Source organism: Haliotis asinina, chromosome 4, assembly GCF_037392515.1.
Source record: "Haliotis asinina isolate JCU_RB_2024 chromosome 4, JCU_Hal_asi_v2, whole genome shotgun sequence".
Classification (NCBI taxonomy): Eukaryota; Metazoa; Mollusca; class Gastropoda; order Lepetellida; family Haliotidae; genus Haliotis; species Haliotis asinina.
This window is the reverse complement of record NC_090283.1, coordinates 31,918,716-31,939,873: the sequence shown is the minus strand read 5'-3', so window position 1 is coordinate 31,939,873 and position 21,158 is coordinate 31,918,716. Positions and strand designations below refer to the sequence as shown.

General features: G+C 43.2%; 1 pseudogene; it reads left to right on the top strand.

The window, feature by feature from the left end:
* Positions 1-2,109: 2,109 nt before the first annotated feature.
* On the top strand, positions 2,110-7,757 carry LOC137282444 (protein PML-like; annotated as a pseudogene).
* The last annotated feature ends 13,401 nt before the right edge of the window (positions 7,758-21,158 follow it).

The following is a 21,158-nucleotide window of genomic DNA, read 5'->3' as shown; positions in this document are numbered from 1 at the left end:
ACAGCTGTGATACTGCTAAATGAAGATCTCAGTGTCACGGACAACACAGGGACCAGTCATGATACAGCTGTGATACTGCTAAATGAAGATCCCAGTGTCACGGATAACACAGGGACCGGTCATGATACAATTATGATACTGCTAAATGAAGATCAGAGTGTCACGGACAACACAGGGACCAGTCATGATACAGCTGTAACACAGCTAAATGTAGATCTCAGTGTAATGAACAACACATGATATAACCATTTTCTATCTGTTATGTGTCATGTGACAGATGGTATCATAGTTCGTCTGTCGTACGACACGATCCTCAACCTGTGACCCGCAAATGACACAAAAACAAGGATGCTAAACCTCCAGGTAAGTGTGCCCTGTGCAGTCGCGATATATGTGAGGTATGTTGTCTTGATAGAGATGTATCACCTTGTAAGTAAGTGTAGGAGGGCAATGTGCACCATATGAAATACAAGTTGTTCATTATTTCAGTTTTTACAATCGAACGTCAAGGAAACAACAAACCGTTATATTTTCACGCCTACTTCGGACGCAATTACTCGTCGCGTGTTCACAATAGCTAACATATCAAAGTCACAAAACAAAAATAGCAATGTTTATCGAGATGAGAATGCAACATGGCGTGAATTAGCACAGATTAAGTTTAGACAGATTCCATATCCTTAAAAGGATCAGACAGGAAGATGCTTTGTCACGACGAGACTTCTGTCAACCTGAATATATACGACGTCGTCCATAGCAAGCGGGCGTTAACATAGCCATGTACCCGACGTGTAGGACAGGCTACTTTCAGAGGTGTATTATGCTAGGAGTCACTACGATAGACAAACATTTAGCGACGGCCTTTAATCGCGTCTATCGTTGTTTGTGGTGTAAGTAGTGTGGGGGGCAGAAGGAGGAGGGGATAAATAATCTGTGCTGTTAGATAGCCAGCCGTGAGTGTGGGAGAAGCCAGTAGGGTAAGTAAGGGATGAGGTGAGATAACGGGCAATAGACATTACATCAAATCATTCAGTTTGAACTGAATTCGATAACAAGGAAGCCATACTTCCAGGTAGGTGTGTCCTGTCTCGACATACGTGCATATGTAGATCATGTGATGTTTACTGCAGTCTGCCTTGACGTACTCAATATCGTCGATTGTAACGCCTGATAGAGGCGTTATCGTAGCCACGTGATATGTAGGACAGGCTTCGTGCGGAATTCACGATGTTAGACATCACTGAGACAGGTCTATACATTCGGCAACTGGGTATTCGGGTGTGTTGATCACGGAAGAGGGGTAAAGATACAGGTAAGCTACGCTGCGAATGGTAACTCCGGGTGTGGAGACGCAGATCAGGTAAACGCAAGACCTGTGCAATTAGGTAGCTCAAGATGTGGATTTTGTTGCATATGAGTGGGGTACCAGCGAAATGAGATCCACTGTCTTCTTATTCCTCCATCCTTCCCTCTTCTCGTCTCCCACCTTCCCCACAGCGGATTCTCCTACATGTACCTACCCTTAATGCTGAGATACATCTCTCCCTTCTACATAACCCAACTTCAGGTATGCGCTCCTCCCCCTCCTTTCTGCACATGCGCCACCCTCCCCGTACATGCCCATCCTTCTACTACACGACTGTCACCCTTTCCTTTACCTGCCTTCCCTGCTACTTCCCACCCCTCCCTCTTATTTAGACCCGACCCATGACAAATTTCCCTCCTCTCCCCTATCTCCATCCTCCTTTCCCTTCCTGCATACCCACCTGTTTTAATATCAGTTTTCATGTCGTAAAATATACTGCGAGATGTAATTAGTCTTCAGTACTCCGAGATGTTATTAGTCATCAGTGTTGCTCTCTCGATCTCTCCAAGTAGTCACACGCATTGTTCCTTTTTCACCTTACTCAATGTGATGCGATGTGATGTGATTACCGGTGTTTTACTGAAATTCTTCCCTGATCAAGTTTAAGTGCGGAATTATAGAGCATGTAACTGGGGGATTCAGTATGTCATTCTTGATAAACTATTCGTATTACTGAATTGACGATATGTGGTGTACAGCAATAGTCTCGCTGGAATGGAGACTAGAATATCACATGTTTCAGAATGGACGCCTTCCCCAGGTGTTCTGTCTGTCAGCAACAGTTTACCCTGAAAAGCTCCTCCCCCTACCTGTTGCCCTGTCTTCATGCCGTGTGTGAGACATGTGTGACATCTGCAGCTGGTGGTGTGATATCATGCTCTACATGTCAGAGGCAGGTCAGCCTCACAGACACAAGCCTCCAGAAGGATGCAGTGCGACAGAAGGAAATATTCCATCTGACAGCCAAACATCGCCTTACAGAACTTCTCTGTACACACGAAGATGACGGCAACCAGGCTGTGTGTTGGTGTCAGGAGTGTGAGGAGTTACTCTGTGAATATTGTCAGAACTTGCACAACAGTTTTAAAACTACCAGACGACATGTTGTGGAAACCATTGTGGACGAAGCAACAGGAAGTATAAATACTAAACCAGTTTGCAAACTTCACAGTCCTTATCCTCTGGAATATTTTGATAAAACCTGCAACATATTAATCTGTGCCAAATGCAGAGTTAATGACCATGCTGATCACGACGTTGGAGATGTAGGTGTTGATGCTGCTAGGGGACGGATTGAACAACTTGGGAAGAATGTGACTGCACATCATACGTGTCACCGAGAGATTATTTGAAGAGCATAAGCAAAGCCATAAATGACACCAAGAAGACAAGCAGTGCTCTGAAGGAGGACATCCACTACACTTTCCATTCTCTGAGGTCACAACTCGACCAGAGAAAGGAGGAGCTGATCAGCGAGCTTGAGAATCAGACGAAGCAGGAACTGTCAAATCTACACACTGAGCAAGTTACCTCTGAAGGTGAGAGTGAACGATGCAAGTGGACCTCAGACTATATCAAAACCGTGCTCAGATATGCTTCAAACTTGGACTTTCTCACACTGGAGAGTTCAATACAAGACACAATGAAGACGCACCTCGGATCACTTCCACCAGAGAGGCACAGAACACCTGCAGCCAAATTCAACACGAGAGGGCTGGATAAATTGAAATCCGACATCTCTGCCTTCGGATCTGTCAGTGGACATGGATCAGCATCTGATAAACACACACATACAGGTGCTTACTTCATACTTTAAGAATACGTCTTAATGTTTACAGTAATACTGATTACGCTTTGTCAAAAGTGAAAAAGTTTGAAACATCTTTTTCACATTTTCCTATGGTATAATGCCTATTTAAGGTGGCATATCGACGCTGTATTTAGACATTTCCAATAATAATTCAAATAAACATTTAAATGAGTTGAGGAAACATTTGCTGGTTATCATGACATAAAAGACTTGATTAATGAACAGCTGTGGATTATCTTACAGACAAAGGTGCACAGACCACCGAGTACCATTTAACTGACATGAAGAACGCACACAAGCAGGTAAGTACTTCTTAGTGTGAAGACATATAGAATCTCACTGGTATCAAATATGTCAACACGAGTTGACAAAGTAACAGATATCTGAGGCTTGCCGAGAATATTTTTACCTCTGTCACCGAGTATTGATATAATTGATATCAGTAGACGCAAATGTGAGATTCTGTTTATCATCCAAAATCATTCTTTATTAGTTCATGACGTCATAGGATTGCCTGAACATTGTGCAAAAAGTACTGCCAAAGTGATATCTCATAGAAGATATGAGCTGAACTCATCTGAACTCACATAAGCGATATCTCCTGTGGAATACAGTTTTGGATGATACATGCGTATGTACGTCGCGTTGTTTATTAAGTAAGTAACATCAATACTTCACGATTACCATACCAAAGTGCGCATAATGTTCCCATTGTCCGTGAACTGAGCTTGTTTATTCGAGCTGAAACTTGCCAACTGTGAGTCTGAGATCGCGACATTGAATTGTTTTATCTCGTTTCAAGATGACGTCCCCGGAGGCTGCCAGTGATACAAAACCACTACCACAGTTTGGTAAGGTTATTTTGCATTACCTTGAAAGCAATTATGAAAATAGAAAATAGCAAAACTGTTTACATGTCCCTTTTGTCATGCTATGTTATCAGAATAGATTCATAACTATTCTGATATGTATCAGAAACACAGTCCCAAACATACCTTTGATTTCAGTGAAAATAGCAATTAATGGTCACAAGTTAACAACATTAGCAAATACATATCCTGGAAATCAACATTTGGATTTTGTACAACATGTTATCCTGGTATTGTGATATGTGTACACATAATGGACAAAGATTATCAATACCCGACAGCAGTCACATTTGTGTTTAATCTTCACTGTTAAACAGACCCAGATGTGTCGTGGAAATAGTATGCTACGATGGAGTACCTCCCAAGTCCTGGACATCGAACTTGCTCTTTATTTCTTCATGTGTAGATCTGTTAGCACAGTTATTTTTTTCTTTAATCCTAGAAATGTTTTACAGATACGGGGAGTAAGACCTACAATCTGGAAACAGGAACAGGGACCACGTTGACATTACTATGTGAGTAAAGTCAGTTTCGTGATTGGTGACGTTACACTACTGATGTGCGCCCTTCTCAAACAGGATAATTTACTGGCTCTGTCCTAGTGTTCAACACCGGGGATGTTGTAGAGGACGCCACTGAAATACTTTCACATCGGCCGCTTTCAGTATCACCGAAATCCATTGCGATCCCAGTTCTAGTGTCGGATATTTTGCTATCAAAGACATGCGACTGGTTATATTCTATGTATGGTTTCCATCTTTTAACCAGATGGTAAGGAACAGGATTCAGACTCATTAAAGCATGGGCTCCTGGTGGTGGGGAGGGGTGCCAGGTGCGCCTTGTGAGATGCTAAAGACCCAGCGAGCTTGACCGATGTATAAATCTGGTGTGCTGACTCTTTCAGTTTTGTCACAACCCCTAATGTACAATGCACAACCCTGTCCACGATACGTTAGTAAATGACCAGATGGTGGCCACATGAACTCACGCAAACACGTAGTTTTGCGGATACAGCAACGTATAAATTTGTACAAAGTACTGTGTCTGTGTGTCAGGGGGGCAGCTGCGCCCCGTTGGTATTGACCTCCAGTGACAGAAGGGGTAAAAACGGCGCCTTGAGCATGTACCAGCTGCGTGAATAAGTGAATAAGTTAATAATAATAAAACTTTTTTGCATTATTTCTGTTAACATTTTGAACAGAGTGTTATCTTATTATATGTATTTATATTGTGTGATGATCAATTACCTGTAACAGACTTTGTCAATGTAATCAGTGAGATGACAGCCTAAGGTTACGGCAGTAACATGTGCGATGTCCGCAACAACGGACGTTATACTTAAAGAGGATTTATGCCTAATAAGCTAATTTGCCTAAATAATGAGTGTTTTCCATATATTAAGCAGATAATACAATTTAGTGCTTTAAAGCCGTAATAAATGTTGAAACTGCAAGCTCAGTATTCAATGGACGTTATAGCGTTATTTACATGAATATTATTGGAATGGGTTTAACAAGTTGATGACAAGACTTTCACCATTCGCATGTGTAAAAAGTTTGTTTTGTGAGACATGATCTTCGATTACTTAAATGTCAAATATGTGAAAATAACTGGAGACATTGAGAGTCCCGGGAAAATTGTATATTTTTGATAAACTTTGTAATGAACTTTGTAAATATATAAGAATATGATCAATTTGAAAACTGTCTAATGTTAAACTATTTAGTGTTGGAGTGATAAATAGCGTTGGAATGATATATTACCACATGTTCTAGTCAATACACATAACGCTACAACCTGTGTCCCGCCCAGCGAGTGTATTCAGACTGTGGTCAGTGATTGAAGCGGACGTAGAATTTACCTGTTGATACTGTGTCTGTTGAACACTCGGATGTAAAGAACTATTTTGTTTACTAAATCGTATAAGATGAGTTTAGAATACAACAAATGATAGTTTTATCCTGATATGAAGTTTATACAAATGTGTTTTCAGGCGGCAAGTGTCTATTTCTGACTACAGACAGCGAACAAGCTGAACTAACAATTTCTTACAAAATGTTTTATTTCATTGTCCGTCAGTGTAAAATTGCATGAAAAATATTTAGATTACCCATCGTTATAATATCTATATACATCACAATTCTGACAAAATTCACACACACACGTAAACGGTAGCCGTTATGTCAGTGCGCTGTTTTTGAACATTGAAACGAGGTTGACAATAAAATGTCTACTTTGTTTGTCTGGGAAAGTTGTTAAACTGTAAACAAAATGTATATTTCCAGGTCCTCAACTACAACTGGACGCTGCTCGAGCCAACACAGACGTGTGCCACGTAACTACTGACGGTCAACTGGTCAACTCGCCGCCCGCTACACAACACACACACAGCGTTAGGTTACGGAAATATGAGGGTACATGTGCCTCCACCTCCATCCCCCTTCCTCCATCCCCCTCTACTGTCACCTCTGCCCCACACACCCCACAGTACTGGGAGAGACACTGTAGGGTGGGTGTGGTGCGTAGAGGGTTGTGTCTTGTCCTGGAGGTGGGTGTGGTGGAGGAGAGTCAGGTGGACAGTGGGTGCTTTGTTTGTCTACAGCGCCGCTCCTGGTGTGTCAGTGTAGAGAGTTGTGACACACACCTGGGGAGTCTATGTACCAGCGTGTGGCAGCCGGAGGGGGAAGGAAATTGTTACAGAAACACAATATCAAACACACCCGGTACACAGGCCACCCTCCACTATGGCGTTGTGCTGGATGTGGGGAGAGGGAGACTCTCCTTCATCGACCTGGACAGAGAGGTTGTTTTAGCCAAGGTGGATGTTGAGTGGAGGGAGTCTTTCCTTCCCGTGTTTAGTGTTGGGCCGCCAAGTCTCTACACAGTCAACATGAAGATGACAAGTGGGGTAGATATCACCATGACTGACAACAAGAAGGCACTTATCTATGACGCCTTGAATTAGACAATAAAATAAACATGACATTGTGTAAACATGCAAGTGCGATTTATTTATTTAAACTGTCAAATGTAATCGTAGTGATTAAGGCGGACGTATAAGTTGTCTGTCTATGTATTATTTGTTGTGTACAAGAATGTAACGAGGTCATCTAAATGTGTTGTTTTTCTACTTGACTGGATTCTGTGGGATGTTACAAACATTTTGCATCCCCACATGACTATTGTTATGATTATTATTCTGCAGTAGTTGACCAGTTTATCATACATTTCATACATGTCTGGGAAATGGCACAACAAATAACTGATGGCAAAAATTCATCAAAAGTTGTTTTAAATCATGAATTTATTCAGGTATTTGGTTTCTACTGTGTAATGTAAATGTTTTAAATCCCCACATGAACAGTTGTAATGAAATTATTGCAGTTGTGAATCCACACACGTCACATTAAGATGTCAGTTCGAAATGTGGTGAAAGTGATTGAAGCGGACATAGAATGTCATAGTGTACGTGGCGCTAAACATATTCCGAAACTCAATCAAGTTCACAGAATCTTTTTTTTTCTTCTAATTATCTGGGTTTTGTTGTTAGTAAGAAGTGTCTCACGGATTAAATAAGGGAGACATCTCAGACTTCGATTGGCACAAATCACTGCTTTCTGACCAGATATCTCGACGTTTGTGGATAAGGGAACAGAAGCTGACAAGAGATTGCGCTACCATCTGTAAAAACAGCGGAAATAAACTTGTAGCATTATTTTTGTGACTTTCCGAACACTGGATAGTTCTGAATATGTAAGACCATCGGTTAAGTGAAAATTTCATTTTATTTGGGAGTATATTTTATTAGTAATATACCGATTCCTTTCCGGGATCCGAACCGAAACCCTCAGAGTGAGGCTCCTATTCGCCAACATGTGTGATTTGTAAAATGCTCATGTTAAATCATTTCGTTAACTTAAACAGATTTGAAACTCAATGGTGAGTGAGTGAGTGAGTATGGTTTTACTCCGCTTTTATCTAAATTCCAGCACTATCACCTGGGGAGACACTAGAAATGTGTTTCGCATGTTGTGTTCATGTGGGAAATCGAACCCGGGTCTATGGCGTGCCGAACGGACACCTTAACCACTAGGCTACCCCACTAGCCCAAAGATCATGAAATACGTGTGTTCTGAAATAATACGTTTGTGGCTGGACTTCGAGACACACAGCTTTGTGTAAAGAGTTCTAGCCTTCATGGTTTAGATGATATATAGTATATATACTAAAGCTAAGACTCACTTAAAGAACTGACTATATGTGGTGCATATATATTTGGTTACCACCAAGACGAATTTCTCCGCTAATTTTGGGGAACCAACTGCAAACCATATACATGTGAATTGCATTCGGATCATCATAAATTGCTGAAAAACATGTGCAAATATCTTGGATGCGAACAGCTGCAGTTTGATGTAAAGGTTTGTTATGAATTTGACACAATTTTTATTCAGTTTCATGATTTATTGAACTCACGACAAAACCGTTCCAACGTTACGAACACGTGTAAACAGTACCTTTAAACAGTGTGGACAGTTGAGTTAAGTGGCTACATTAACACTAATCGGTCGCAACCTCCGATTTTATTTACATACGAAAGAAAGGACACAGGAATGTGGTACAGAGATTATCATTTATTTTTTTAAGGTCGATGGGATGGACTGAGAATAATCACAATACCAACAATCGGTTCCATGTGATCACAGAATTTATCAACAAAAGGCGAAGACAAAACATCAAGTTACAAGAATTAAAATGTGATGTTTCAAACGTTCAGTAGCGTGCGATCACATACAATTGCCAGGTGACGCCTCCTCATGGACAGCCTGGTGCATGTAACTACATTAGCAGAGTCGACGCCATTGTTCCTTCACAGCAGCACCAAGATCCGGTAAATTCTGGGTTGGGTTCCTTAGAATACGCAGACCTCTACCAAGAGCATCTCAGTTATGCTCGATTGGATTTAGGGTAGGTGATATTTACAGCCAGTCAAGGACGTGGGTTCCTGCATTCTGCAGATAATTCCAGGTCAAGTTGGCAGTATGAGGTCTGGCATCGTCGTGTTGAAAGTGCATACCTGTACCATGTGCTGCCATAAATGGAATCAGGGGAAAACACATGGTACACTGCAGCATTAAGGTTCCAACGGGTAAACGGGTAGTCGGAAGCTGCATTATCACATCCTGCAATCCCACTCAACAAAAACGCAAACCATGACACTTCCGCCACCAAATCTTACCATCAGAATACGTCTTGATTCATCGTTGAAGACAGGCGATCAGCAGTGGTGTCAATTTGCTGTACTTTGTTCGCTCATTAGACTTGTTCAGTGTCTTCAGATACGCTGTCCCGTGATCATGCGACAATGTTTTCACAGTGTTCATTCCTGTGTTAACAGCAGCAAATGTTTTTCTGTGGTCTTTCGGAAAGTCTTTGTAAATTCTCCACAAAGTAAAATACAACAGTATCTCTTGCTACATTAGCTTACGTATACACATATTGGAAGTTTGTATACATGAACAGAAGATTTCATAAAGGTCATTTTCGTCTTAGAAGTACCCCACCAAACAGAATCACACTGACATTTCAAGTTCATAATATTTCGAAAAACCTTCATGAGGGTTAGTGAGTATGGATTTGAAAAATGGGTCAACACCACTTGCATGGCCGAAGCATAGGCGGTTCTGAAACAAATGTCCTAGTTTTGAATGCAGCAGAAGTTTGGCAAGCCGTTCTCACATTTATTAAGAAGTTAAAGATATCTTCAGTTGTTTTTGAGATACGTGTATTCTGCTTAGGATATCAATAATGTTTTAAATATATCGGAAAACAATTTAACATATGTTTGATTAATTTCTAATATCCAAGTAGATACCGCAGAGTGTTATAGAGATATCAGAAAACAATATTTCGTGATTGCTCAAAATGTATTTATGTGTTATCAATACAAAAACAATTTTGATCATAGAGTTCAATTCAAGATACCAGTATTTCTTAATAAATGGGTGGGGCGTTGGATCAGCTCTGTGGGTAAGGCGAACTGAAGATCCGGATTCGATTTCCCACCTGGATACAATGTGTGAAACCCATTTCTGGTGTGTTCTGCTGTGATACTGCTGGGGTATTGATAAAAACGACGCGAAACCAACCTCACTCACTCCCTTAATACATGTGAAACCGGCACGTCATGCTCAGGTTGTGTCTGGGAAACATGCCATCAGACAACCGGAAGGACAAACAGCAGAAAACACAAGGGGAGAAGGTTTATGATCGGAAAGGTGAAAATTGTGACGCCTCTCAGATATATGAGTGCAGCCTTAGTGGTACTTGCATTGCAATGTTTTGGATGAACGAACACGGTGCACCTCAATAGGAGGCTCTGACAAGTCACAGTGGAACAAAAGGATTAATGTAGACACCATATTTGGGCACAGACAGAAATATAAATAAAGTTTTTCTCACCAGGTGAAAGATTTATTTCTGTATCATAATACCCATTATAGTGAAGCACACCACAGGCTGATGTTATTGAAGTAAAACACAACATGTGATGACGTCAATACAGTTTATTGATTGTGACAGATACAGCCATACCTAGCATAACATACGACGATTTGTGTAAAGTATTTATATGACCTATAATATAGTATAACTAGTCAGCAGTATAATATCGAAGTTCAATGACACAATTATGCTGGTATAACAACCATGGCAACTGGACGGCCAGCAGTAAAGCAATTTATCACCAACATGGGATATCAGTCTTGAAAAGTGTGTATCACAACAGAACTGATTTCATTACAGTGAGAAGCAACCAAATCGTCCTCTAAATTATAATATGTATTTAATATTATATTTGTCCCTATAATGACACTGTGTCTGGTTATATACAACAAGATCTAATTTACATCTAGGCTTAAACTAGTCATCATGAGCTTTAAAACCGTATAAGGAATAAATTTGTGACGAATAAATATTTTGGCTGCTATATTTTTTTATACTACACTGACTCCTGTTCATTGTACATCTCTTGAATACACGCGTGTAATATATCAAAATGACACGATTATTAGAACCATGACACAGTGATTCATGACCATCAGACAGGCCACATCAGTAGGTGGTTGATTACACAGTATTGTCACGGTTGCATTATGTCTGTTGTCATAGTAACGGGCTGTCACCACTGGTCACCAGCTGACATACAGTACAGAAATCGAATAATCACGTGTTAAACCTTGGGCACATGAAATCTGCATATAAGGACAACAGACAGACAGACAGACAGACAGGCTGACATATTTATTCAGTAATGTGGTCCTAACGGCGTGTAATACAGTTGACGGTTACAGTATTTCACAATGCCACGTGTTATTTTCAAGAATAATGCTTAAACAGGTGCTTCAAAAATAGAACAACTGATTTTATAACGTGTGGATCTTTAAACTGTAGTACATTCATCATGCTTTGTTCACACTGAGACATGGCATTCAGCTGCGGTAAGTACTTTTGGCGATTTTCATTATATTTTGCACACTGCATAAAATCATAGTATTCAACTTCAGTCGCACCAAGATTTCAATTTATACATACACAGCTAGTTATGCAATTGTCTTTATCTCTCCTGAAAGAAACAATTTTAAAATTATGTAGCGATATTCTAAATTTACAAACTACCCTCAGAAGAGACTTATCATGCAGCTGCAAAATCTAACATTCAGGCTCCAGAATTCCTTTCAACTTAGAGTAGTGCGTTAAATAATGCGAGTTCCAAATAGAATCATGCCAAGTTTGTTTGTACATATCAGATAATCTTTCTCTAAACTGCCGTATAAACATATCCACATCACCAGCAGTTTGTATTATCCACACAAATGAAAAACTTGTTCTAAACAATATAGTTCTAATGTTGGACACCCGATTACATTTTCCATTTTCATCTGTTTATTTTTAGTAGCACATAACATTGATATGGATACCGATTTACTTAAATCTGCAACAACTTAATCCAATACTTAATACATCGTACTTGAGTTAGTATGAGCATATCACATCTACCTGTCTCACCAAGTATAGCCTTGTTAGATGCAAACTTTCCCACCCTTAACTATCGTTCAAAATATGTAGTTTGCACTTGCTCTGTTACAAGATGGTAATTACTGCCCCATATGTCACGTGCGTATAATAAAACAGAAGCAATTTTCTTATCACATATTTCACAGGCTGTATTTAATGAGATATATCTTCTCTTTCTAAATAAATGAAATACAGAAACCATTGCTTTAGATGCCTGTGCAGCAAGAGTATTACAAGCGTTTGACCATGAGAGCATTGAGGAGAATATCAACCCTAAGTACTTGTAATATGTAACATTTTTTAGTTGTTTATCCCCAAAGTACCATTTCTCTTTTCTCTGTGATGTACCACCGTTTCTAAATTATATGTGTTTATTATTTTTTTTGTATTCACTTCAAGACTCCATTTGTTACTAAAATCATCTAATACATTCAGTTATCGTTGCAAACCTGCTGTAAATGAAAACATTGTAACATCATCTGCAAACAATAGAATCATTATGTCTTCAATATCTTGGCTTATGAATATTCCACGATTGTATTTATTATACAAATTACAAATTTTGGTGTCATTATCTCCAACGTAGGACATACTATCTCCTATGTAGGACTTAGTGTCTCTACCACGTGGTACTTAATATGTCCTTTCAAAGTTTCGGATTATGACGTGTGGTTATTAAATTGAGAAATGTTTGGTTATCCAGGACGTTAGATAGTAGAAATGCACGTCAATGCACATTTATGACAATACTGTAGTGTTCACACACAGTGTGTGTGTGTGTGTGTGTGTGTGTGTGTGTGTGTGTGTGTGTGTGTGTGTGTGTGTGTGTGTGTGTGTGTGTGTGTGTGTGTGTGTGTGTGTGTGTGTGTGTGTGTGTGTGTGTGTGTGTGTGTGTGTGTGTGTGTGTGTGTGCGTCTTACGTTTGGGTGACATGGGCCTTGATCTGATTGCAGTTATGGGTGTTCTCTTTCTCACTCTGTATCACACACCGATAAACAAACGCACGCACGCACGCACGCAGACAGAGGATGGGGAAAAAGTTTCTGATATGAAATTCTCGTTATAAGACGTCCTCCGAAAGTTTTCTTGCCTTCATATCAGGCTAGATTGGATCATATATAACGCTCATTTGCGGTTTATTATTTTCGTAATTGTTTACAAGCTGACTTGACTCTGGCGGAAGAGTGTTGAATGCGGCTTAAAGCAATACGGAATAGCAAACTCATTAGAGTTGTTTGTATAAGTATAAGGATAGATTGTAAGGATAAGTGCGCATAGGTTGCCACCGACAGACACGTAGATAATGATTAATGTGCAACGACCTCTGAAATATATAGGGCAAAATAGAAAAATGCAACGAAGTCAACAGTGAACTAACTGAAACGCGTAACAATAGGGCAAACTGCAAACATAACGCGAGGCAGTGAAGAGCAACAGTGCATGCAGTGTCTTCGTGGCAGTCGTCACTGCCTCTGGGGGACTTCACGGTCCATTTCCACCCCCAGGATGATGATGTCCAGGGTCCTGAGAGTAAAGATAATAAAGAGTTTAGTGGTTGAAAGAGTTGATGTTAATAGATATATACTTGCCTTTATGGGCTTCTGTCGGTATGGTGGCAGTCGTCCATCGTCCCTCCCGTCCATGCAGGGTCTTCCTGGCAGTCGTCACTGCCTCTGGAGGACTTCACGGTCCATTTCTGGCCCCAGGATGATGATGTCCAGGGTCCTGAGAGTAAAGATAATAAAGAGTTTAGTGTTTGAAAGAGTTGATGTTAATAGATATATACTTGCCTTTATGGGCTTCTGTCGGTATGGTGGCAGTCGCCCATCGTCCCTCCCGTCCATGCAGCGTCTCCGTGGAAGTTGTCACTGTCTCTGGGGGACTTCACGCTCCATTTCTGCCCCCAGGATGATGATGTCCAGGGTCCTAAGTGTAAAGATAATAAAGATGTTACTGTTTGAAAGAGTTGATGTTAATAGATATATACTTGCCTTTATGGGCTTCTGTCGGTATGGTGGCAGTCGTCCATCGTCCCTCCCGTCCATGCAGCGTCTTCGTGGCAGTCGTCACTGCCTCTGGGGGACTTCACCCTCCATTTCTGCCCCCAGGATGATGATGTCCAGGGTCCTGAGAGTAAAGATAATAAAGAGTTTAGTGTTTGAAAGAGTTGATGTTAATAGATATATACTTGCCTTTATGGGCTTCTGTCGGTATGGTGGCAGTCGTCCATCGTCCCTCCCGTCCATGCAGGGTCTTCCTGGCAGTCGTCACTGCCTCTGGAGGACTTCACGGTCCATTTCTGGCCCCAGGATGATGATGTCCAGGGTCCTGAGAGTAAAGATAATAAAGAGTTTAGTGTTTGAAAGAGTTGATGTTAATAGATATATACTTGCCTTTATGGGCTTCTGTCGGTATGGTGGCAGTCGTCCATCGTCCCTCCCGTCCATGCAGCGTCTTCGTGGCAGTCGTCACTGCCTCTGGGGGACTTCACGCTCCATTTCTGCCCCCAGGATGATGATGTCCAGGGTCCTGAGAGTAAAGATAATAAAGAGTTTAGTGTTTGAAAGAGTTGATGTTAATAGATATATACTTGCCTTTATGGGCTTCTGTCGGTATGGTGGCAGTCGTCCATCGTCCCTCCCGTCCATGCAGGGTCTTCCTGGCAGTCGTCACTGCCTCTGGAGGACTTCACGGTCCATTTCTGGCCCCAGGATGATGATGTCCAGGGTCCTGAGAGTAAAGATAATAAAGAGTTTAGTGTTTGAAAGAGTTGATGTTAATAGATATATACTTGCCTTTATGGGCTTCTGTCGGTATGGTGGCAGTCGCCCATCGTCCCTCCCGTCCATGCAGCGTCTCCGTGGAAGTTGTCACTGTCTCTGGGGGACTTCACGCTCCATTTCTGCCCCCAGGATGATGATGTCCAGGGTCCTAAGTGTAAAGATAATAAAGATGTTACTGTTTGAAAGAGTTGATGTTAATAGATATATACTTGCCTTTATGGGCTTCTGTCGGTATGGTGGCAGTCGTCCATCGTCCCTCCCGTCCATGCAGCGTCTTCGTGGCAGTCGTCACTGCCTCTGGGGGACTTCACCCTCCATTTCTGCCCCCAGGATGATGATGTCCAGGGTCCTGAGAGTAAAGATAATAAAGAGTTTAGTGTTTGAAAGAGTTGATGTTAATAGATATATACTTGCCTTTATGGGCTTCTGTCGGTATGGTGGCAGTCGTCCATCGTCCCTCCCGTCCATGCAGCGTCTTCGTGGCAGTCGTCACTGCCTCTGGGGGACTTCACGGTCCATTTCTGCCCCCAGGATGATGATGTCCAGGGTCCTGAGAGTAAAGATAATAAAGAGTTTAGTGTTTGAAAGAGTTGATGTTAATAGATATATACTTGCCTTTATGGGCTTCTGTCGGTATGGTGGCAGTCGTCCATCGTCCCTCCCGTCCATGCAGCGTCTTCGTGGCAGTCGTCACTGCCTCTGGGGGACTTCACGCTCCATTTCTGCCCCCAGGATGATGATGTCCAGGGTCCTAAGTGTAAAGATAATAAAGATGTTACTGTTTGAAAGAGTTGATGTTAATAGATATATATACTTGCCTTTATGGGCTTCTGTCGGTATGGTGGCAGTTGTCCATCGTCCCTCCCGTCCATGCAGCGTCTTCGTGGCAGTCGTCACTGCCTCTGGGGGACTTCACGGTCCATTTCTGCCCCCAGGGTGATGATGTCCATCGTCCAACGTGTAAAGATAATAAAGAGTTTAGTGTTTGAAAGAGTGGATGTTAATAGATATATACTTGCCTTTATGGGCTTCTGTCGGTATGGTGGCAGTCGTCCATCGTCCCTCAGGTCCATGCAGCGTCTCCGTGGCAGTCTTCACTGTCTCTGGGGGACTTCACGGTCCATTTCTGCCCCCAGGATGATGATGTCCAGGGTCCTAAGTGTAAAGATAATAAAGATGTTACTCTTTGAAAGAGTTGATGTTAATAGATATATACTTGCCTTTATGGGCTTCTGTCGGTATGGTGGCAGTCGTCCATCGTCCCTCCCGTCCATGCAGCGTCTTCGTGGCAGTCGTCACTGCCTCTGGGGGACTTCACGCTCCATTTCTGCCCCCAGGATGATGATGTCCAGGGTCCTGAGAGTAAAGATAATAAAGAGTTTAGTGTTTGAAAGAGTTGATGTTAATAGATATATACTTGCCTTTATGGGCTTCTGTCGGTATGGTGGCAGTCGTCCATCGTCCCTCCCGTCCATGCAGCGTCTTCGTGGCAGTCGTCACTGCCTCTGGGGGACTTCACGGTCCATTTCTGTCCCCAGGATGATGATGTCCAGGGTCCTGAGAGTAAAGATAATAAAGAGTTTAGTGTTTGAAAGAGTTGATGTTAATAGATATATACTTGCCTTTATGGGCTTCTGTCGGTATGGTGGCAGTCGTCCATCGTCCCTCCCGTCCATGCAGCGTCTTCGTGGCAGTCGTCACTGCCTCTGGGGGACTTCACGGTCCATTTCTGCCCCCAGGATGATGATGTCCAGGGTCCTGAGAGTAAAGATAATAAAGAGTTTAGTGTTTGAAAGAGTTGATGTTAATAGATATATACTTGCCTTTATGGGCTTCTGTCGGTATGGTGGCAGTCGTCCATCGTCCCTCCTGTCCATGCAGCGTCTTCGTGGCAGTCGTCACTGCCTCTGGGGGACTTCACGCTCCATTTCTGCCCCCAGGATGATGATGTCCAGGGTCCTGAGAGTAAAGATAATAAAGAGTTTAGTGTTTGAAAGAGTTGATGTTAATAGATATATACTTGCCTTTATGGGCTTCTGTCGGTATGGTGGCAGTCGTCCATCGTCCCTCCCGTCCATGCAGCGTCTTCGTGGCAGTCGTCACTGCCTCTGGGGGACTTCACCCTCCATTTCTGCCCCCAGGATGATGATGTCCAGGGTCCTGAGAGTAAAGATAATAAAGAGTTTAGTGTTTGAAAGAGTTGATGTTAATAGACATATACTTGCCTTTATGGGCTTCTGTCGGTATGGTGGCAGTCGTCCATCGTCCCTTCCGTCCATGCAGCGTCTCCGTGGCAGTCGTCACTGCCTCTGGGGGACTTCACGCTCCATTTCTGCCCCCAGGATGATGATGTCCAGGGTCCTGAGAGTAAAGATAATAAAGAGTTTAGTGTTTGAAAGAGTTGATGTTAATAGATATATACTTGCCTTTATGGGCTTCTGTCGGTATGGTGGCAGTCGTCCATCGTCCCTCCCGTCCATGCAGCGTCTCCGTGGCAGTCGTCACTGCCTCTGGGGGACTTCACGCTCCATTTCTGCCCCCAGGATGATGATGTCCAGGGTCCTGAGAGTAAAGATAATAAAGAGTTTAGTGTTTGAAAGAGTTGATGTTAATAGATATATACTTGCCTTTATGGGCTTCTGTCGGTATGGTGGCAGTCGTCCATCGTCCCTCCCGTCCATGCAGTGTCTTCCTGGCAGTCGTCACTGCCTCTGGGGGACTTCACGGTCCATTTCTGCCCCCAGGATGATGATGTCCAGGGTCCTGAGAGTAAAGATAATAAAGAGTATAGTGTTTGAAAGAGTTGATGTTAATAGATATATACTTGCCTTTATGGGCTTCTGTCGGTATGGTGGCAGTTGTCCATCGTCCCTCCCGTCCATGCAGCGTCTTCGTGGCAGTCGTCACTGCCTCTGGGGGACTTCACGGTCCATTTCTGCCCCCAGGGTGATGACGTCCAGGGTCCTAAGTGTAAAGATAATAAAGAGTTTAGTGTTTGAAAGAGTTGATGTTAATAGATATATACTTGCCTTTATGGGCTTCTGTCGGTATGGTGGCAGTCGTCCATCGTCCCTCCCGTCCATGCAGCGTCTTCCTGGCAGTCGTCACTGCCTCTGGAGGACTTCACGGTCCATTTCTACCCCCAGGATGATGATGTCCAGGGTCCTGAGAGTAAAGATAATAAAGAGTTTAGTGTTTGAAAGAGTTGATGTTAATAGATATATGCTTGCCTTTATGGGCTTCTGTCGGTATGGTGGCAGTCGTCCATCGTCCCTCCCGTCCATGCAGCGTCTTCGTGGCAGTCGTCACTGCCTCTGGGGGACTTCACGCTCCATTTCTGCCCCCAGGATGATGATGTCCAGGGTCCTGAGAGTAAAGATAATAAAGAGTTTAGTGTTTGAAAGAGTTGATGTTAATAGATATATACTTGCCTTTATGGGCTTCTGTCGGTATGGTGGCAGTCGTCCATCGTCCCTCCCGTCCATGCAGCGTCTTCGTGGCAGTCGTCACTGCCTCTGGGGGACTTCACGCTCCATTTCTGCCCCCAGGATGATGATGTCCAGGGTCCTGAGAGTAAAGATAATAAAGAGTTTAGTGTTTGAAAGAGTTGATGTTAATAGATATATACTTGCCTTTATGGGCTTCTGTCGGTATGGTGGCAGTCGTCCATCGTCCCTCCCGTCCATGCAGCGTCTCCGTGGCAGTCGTCACTGCCTCTGGGGGATTTCACGCTCCATTTCTGCCCCCAGGATGATGATGTCCAGGGTCCTAAGTGTAAAGATAATAAAGATGTTACTCTTTGAAAGAGTTGATGTTAATAGATATATACTTGCCTTTATGGGCTTCTGTCGGTATGGTGGCAGTCGTCCATCGTCCCTCCCGTCCATGCAGCGTCTTCCTGGCAGTCGTCACTGCCTCTGGAGGACTTCACGGTCCATTTCTACCCCCAGGATGATGATGTCCAGGGTCCTGAGAGTAAAGATAATAAAGAGTTTAGTGTTTGAAAGAGTTGATGTTAATAGATATATGCTTGCCTTTATGGGCTTCTGTCGGTATGGTGGCAGTCGTCCATCGTCCCTCCCGTCCATGCAGCGTCTTCGTGGCAGTCGTCACTGCCTCTGGGGGACTTCACGGTCCATTTCTGCCCCCAGGATGATGATGTCCAGGGTCCTGAGAGTAAAGATAATAAAGAGTTTAGTGTTTGAAAGAGTTGATGTTAATAGATATATACTTGCCTTTATGGGCTTCTGTCGGTATGGTGGCAGTCGTCCATCGTCCCTCCCGTCCATGCAGCGTCTTCGTGGCAGTCGTCACTGCCTCTGGGGGACTTCACGGTCCATTTCTGCCCCCAGGATGATGATGTCCAGGGTCCTGAGAGTAAAGATGATAAAGAGTTTAGTGTTTGAAAGAGTTGATGTTAATAGATATATACTTGCCTTTATGGGCTTCTGTCGGTATGGTGGCAGTCGTCCATCGTCCCTCCCGTCCATGCAGCGTCTTCGTGGCAGTCGTCACTGCCTCTGGGGGACTTCACGCTCCATTTCTGCCCCCAGGATGATGATGTCCAGGGTCCTGAGAGTAAAGATAATAAAGAGTTTAGTGTTTGAAAGAGTTGATGTTAATAGATATATACTTGCCTTTATGGGCTTCTGTCGGTATGGTGGCAGTCGCCCATCGTCCCTCCCGTCCATGCAGCGTCTCCGTGGAAGTTGTCACTGTCTCTGGGGGACTTCACGCTCCATTTCTGCCCCCAGGATGATGATGTCCAGGGTCCTAAGTGTAAAGATAATAAAGATGTTACTGTTTGAAAGAGTTGATGTTAATAGATATATACTTGCCTTTATGGGCTTCTGTCGGTATGGTGGCAGTCGTCCATCGTCCCTCCCGTCCATGCAGCGTCTTCGTGGCAGTCGTCACTGCCTCTGGGGGACTTCACCCTCCATTTCTGCCCCCAGGATGATGATGTCCAGGGTCCTGAGAGTAAAGATAATAAAGAGTTTAGTGTTTGAAAGAGTTGATGTTAATAGATATATACTTGCCTTTATGGGCTTCTGTCGGTATGGTGGCAGTCGTCCATCGTCCCTCCCGTCCATGCAGGGTCTTCCTGGCAGTCGTCACTGCCTCTGGAGGACTTCACGGTCCATTTCTGGCCCCAGGATGATGATGTCCAGGGTCCTGAGAGTAAAGATAATAAAGAGTTTAGTGTTTGAAAGAGTTGATGTTAATAGATATATACTTGCCTTTATGGGCTTCTGTCGGTATGGTGGCAGTCGTCCATCGTCCCTCCCGTCCATGCAGCGTCTTCGTGGCAGTCGTCACTGCCTCTGGGGGACTTCACGGTCCATTTCTGCCCCCAGGATGATGATGTCCAGGGTCCTGAGAGTAAAGATAATAAAGAGTTTAGTGTTTGAAAGAGTTGATGTTAATAGATATATACTTGCCTTTATGGGCTTCTGTCGGTATGGTGGCAGTCGTCCATCGTCCCTCCCGTCCATGCAGGGTCTTCCTGGCAGTCGTCACTGCCTCTGGAGGACTTCACGGTCCATTTCTGGCCCCAGGATGATGATGTCCAGGGTCCTGAGAGTAAAGATAATAAAGAGTTTAGTGTTTGAAAGAGTTGATGTTAATAGATATATACTTGCCTTTATGGGCTTCTGTCGGTATGGTGGCAGTCGCCCATCGTCCCTCCCGTCCATGCAGCGTCTCCGTGGAAGTTGTCACTGTCTCTGGGGGACTTCACGCTCCATTTCTGCCCCCAGGATGATGATGTCCAGGGTCCTAAGTGTAAAGATAATAAAGATGTTACTGTTTGAAAGAGTTGATGTTAATAGATATATACTTGCCTTTATGGGCTTCTGTCGGTATGGTGGCAGTCGTCCATCGTCCCTCCCGTCCATGCAGCGTCTTCGTGGCAGTCGTCACTGCCTCTGGGGGACTTCACCCTCCATTTCTGCCCCCAGGATGATGATGTCCAGGGTCCTGAGAGTAAAGATAATAAAGAGTTTAGTGTTTGAAAGAGTTGATGTTAATAGATATATACTTGCCTTTATGGGCTTCTGTCGGTATGGTGGCAGTCGTCCATCGTCCCTCCCGTCCATGCAGCGTCTTCGTGGCAGTCGTCACTGCCTCTGGGGGACTTCACGGTCCATTTCTGCCCCCAGGATGATGATGTCCAGGGTCCTGAGAGTAAAGATAATAAAGAGTTTAGTGTTTGAAAGAGTTGATGTTAATAGATATATACTTGCCTTTATGGG